This window comes from Zerene cesonia, chromosome 10 (genome assembly GCF_012273895.1).
Source record: "Zerene cesonia ecotype Mississippi chromosome 10, Zerene_cesonia_1.1, whole genome shotgun sequence".
Lineage (NCBI taxonomy): Eukaryota > Metazoa > Arthropoda > Insecta > Lepidoptera > Pieridae > Zerene > Zerene cesonia.
The window spans coordinates 3,161,099-3,165,176 of NC_052111.1; positions in this window are offsets into that span (position 1 = coordinate 3,161,099).

Here is a 4,078-nt window from a genome sequence, read left to right on the forward strand (position 1 = left end):
TAACCTTAACAATGTATTGAACCAACAAAAAAATGTAAGTTTAGTAATATCGACAATTATGAAATAAATTATTATTTTTAGTATGGACATTGCTATTTTCTTTCAGTTTTAATTCTCGTTGTATTACAAAAAAAATAAGCTCCGGTTTTATATATCTCATATTTCCAGGTTTAAACTACACAAATAACATATTATATGTGCGTTAAAATTATATAAATATAATCATTAGTTTCTTTTTGCTTGTAAAAGCAACAAACGTCATCACACAAACTGCGTCTATATCAAGTAAGGCAACGTGACCGAAATCAGCAATACCTAGTTATCAATTAAAAGTAGAATATTAAGGTTGTTATTTTGCCGGGATTAAGGGGAGAGAGCAGCTGAAGGGAGTGAGGGTCTCTAGGGATCAGGCGGCCTGGGCCAGCTCCCTTGGGAAGAGGCGAGGGTGGACGAGAACTTAACATCCATTGGGACTCTACTCCCCACCACACTGGGAGGAGATCGTGATATTTTTAAACAATATCTCTCAGTTAAAGTCTGAAATTCGCTCAGTGCACGTTTTATAATATGGTGTAATTTATACGTATTGTTGTATTATTTTAAATAGCTTGAAGACATTATGTACAGCATTATCCTTAACGTGTTTTTAATGTCGCCAAAAAATTATACCTAACATTACAAGTTTAATATATGGGGAGAAATACTTAGATTCCTTATTTAATTTTCCCGAAAATAAACCCAGGAAGATAATGGCGGCATAATTAATTATAGGTATATAAATTTTAGATTTTATCGAATTCAAGCTAAAGAAAAGAAAAAGTTTTAAAACATGTAGATTATATCTATTGAAACGAAATATTTTAAATTCCTCCAAATCATTCGATTTCGCGTATATTTTTGAAATTAATATAAAATACATAATGCTTATAACTATATTGTGAAATACATCTTCGTAAACACACGTCAACTCGCACGGCAGCGTTACGTTACCTTTTTATGGATTTTTTGCGTGAAAACACATGAGTGATTTATTGTAGTCGCTTGGGAATGGAAAAAAATAATGCTTGACTGTTGTTACAGATTGCATTAATATATTTCTTTCATATATCTATGTGGACGATTCGGAAGTGATAATAATCACATTTCCATTAATATAAATAATCTCAATACATTACCAGTTTCTATACTCAATGAAAATTTTTATGTTCAGGCTCTAAAAGCAAAAAGGTACTTGCTTTCTAACGGAATTCCGTAATATACACGTAGTTTTAGTTCCTAATGCTTGATGCATCAAATTAAAGCGATTAATAGAAAATAGCAATAGGCTACAGCGGACGAGAGGTCGACATCTACATAAAACTGTTATGATATGGCTTTACGGTATTTCCCAACGCGCCGGGCGGAGGTGCGCGCCACCCAAGGGAAATTTCGCGGCAACTCTCTACGGAGTCTGTACAAGTTTTATGGACGACTCCCATCCCCCTACACCCGCGCCGCCATCAACTTCTTATCGCTCCACATAACAACGAATGCGCTCTGAACACCCGACAACATAATTACCCGCCTAGATCTAATACTAATTTAACGCAAGTGTACTTCTTTACCGTTTTAACAGTAAAATTTCCAAAACAATTCCAATTTCGAGCCAAGTAAGGTCGCCGTTCGCCCCGGCTCCGCCTATGCCGTAAAACTATATAAAAATTAATTTTTAAAGTCGTTCATGGATATTTGGGCTTTGTTATATAAATATATAAATATAAACGTATCCGTAAATATGCCTAAGGAATATTAAACTAAGTCATATTTAATTTATTCAATAAAAAGAAATGAAAAAAAAATTATTTTGTTACAAATTTTCTAATACATGTGGAATTACGAAAACAAGCTTAAATAATCAACCATCTGGTGATAAACAATTCAAGATAGAGCAATTTGTTTTTATAGCCTGCTTGGGACAGCGAAGGATTAACGTTTTTGCTGAATGTAAAATTTTAATTCCTGGGCATGAGGGAGGACTCCCGGTGTACTGCAATTGACATGTTATCGTACCCAAGTGTGCACGCCTAGATTCGATTGTTCAATGGCACATCTATACTAATATAAACAAAGGTTTTGCCTTTATATTATTATTATAGATGTGACCTTGTGAATTTGTTAGTTTATGAAGGTGATCTCAGGAACTACTTGGCCCGATTTCAAATAACGTAAAAATCTTTCACCCTAGGATTATTACGTGTTCCTTGAATGCTATAATAGGCTATATATGCACCACATGTATTGGTGAAACCAAAAATTGAAATAGATGCTTTCGTTGACTATATTATGCTTAAAATCTGAAAGATTTCTGATAAAATTTTTAAACATATTACTAAAATAGGAATAATATTTCGTAGGACATTCAAAAGAAGGAAGTTCTTTATATACGCAAGTGGGCTACAGTTAGATGTCTAATACTTCCTCTTATACCTATATCGGATCTAATAAGTCGCTTTTTGTCTATTTATTGTTGTCTGTAATCTTCAGTCTTTCGCATTCATTATGAGTCATTACTCATAATTAATGCGAACAAAACGCATTCGTTTACATACGAGTTTTATCATTTCATGGAATATAAGAATATAATGATGTATCACCAAAATAAGGCACAGATATAGCACTATCATCAATTTTGCATAATGAATATACACGTAATGTTGAGTTAAACAAAGGAAATTTATAAGTAAAGACTACAGTGACCGGGATAGTATTGCATTAGGTATCCCAGGAGCCAGTCGCAGAGTCGCAGCATCCTCGCGCTCCCCGCGGGACACATTACGAAAGTACTAGACTCCACTAGATCGATACCTTAAGTTAACAACATTATACCGTTCAACAACAAACTGTATTGTTCTTTACTTCGCAAAATTTTGATACTAGATAATATTATAACGTATCAAGCTTTTGTTTAGGACTTGTAAAGCTTTAACCAACATAAACACATAGAGAAACGTTCCTACAAACTTATATTTATTTGCCCATTAGAACATTAATGCATAAATCAAATTGACTAATTGAACTTACGGTTAAATTTTGTACTAAATTTATCAGGAGTCTGAGATGCCGGTCACAAAGTAAGTTATATATAACTGACTTTGTGACCGGCAATCAATCAAGCTAAATCTTATTTTCAACGGATCCCATAAAATAAATACCTAATCATTATTTTTAATATAAAACTAAACCACCTTCAAATTTTCAAAACTAGACCAAATTTTATGAAGATCACACGGAAGGTGTCTGCTTTCAAATAAAACAAGGATTCGTCAAAATCGGTACACCCAATAGAAATTTCTGAGGATAGCTCAGAGTGACCCAAAAAAACTATGCAGTCGAATAAACGTCCCTCTTTTAAAGTCGGTTGAAAAGTAGGTCCTTATCTCATTCATTCTCTAAAAGTTATTTCAAAACATTGCAAGTTTAGCAAACAAGCAAAAGCGTAGTTGACGCGAGAGAAGTGAGCCAAACCGCGACGCATGGCAGCGGGTCGCTGATAAAACGTTGATATTAGGGCGCCACTGCCGAAACAGCACGGACAGTCCATCACACGCCACTTTAGACCTCCCGGTGACGTGCTCGTTAATTTTTAGCCAGTTAAACGCGGCAGCCTGAATGACAATGACGAATCTCAACACTTCTTTGCTCTACATTGTTAAATTGCGCACCTTATTGTGTTCATACTTCATACTATAGTAAGTAGTTACGCACATTCATTGTAGCATGAGTCAAACGGTTTCAGTTATTGTTTGAAATAGTGCATGTAGGTTTAAATTAACATATTGTAATTTCCACAGGAGAGCGTTGTTTGATAGGGTGTAATAGATACCGATGCATTAAAACCTATCCATGAAATTGCCTTCAATTCCTTTTTTCTTACGCTTTAAAATACATCTTTCAAAACCGTGTCTATTTTTATATTATTGGTACCTAATACCCATACACATACATACAATATAATATTAACATTAAATTAAAAAACCCCCCACCATATTGTGCTGTCGTACATCTTGAATTTGAAATTTAAAATACCGTATAGTATTCA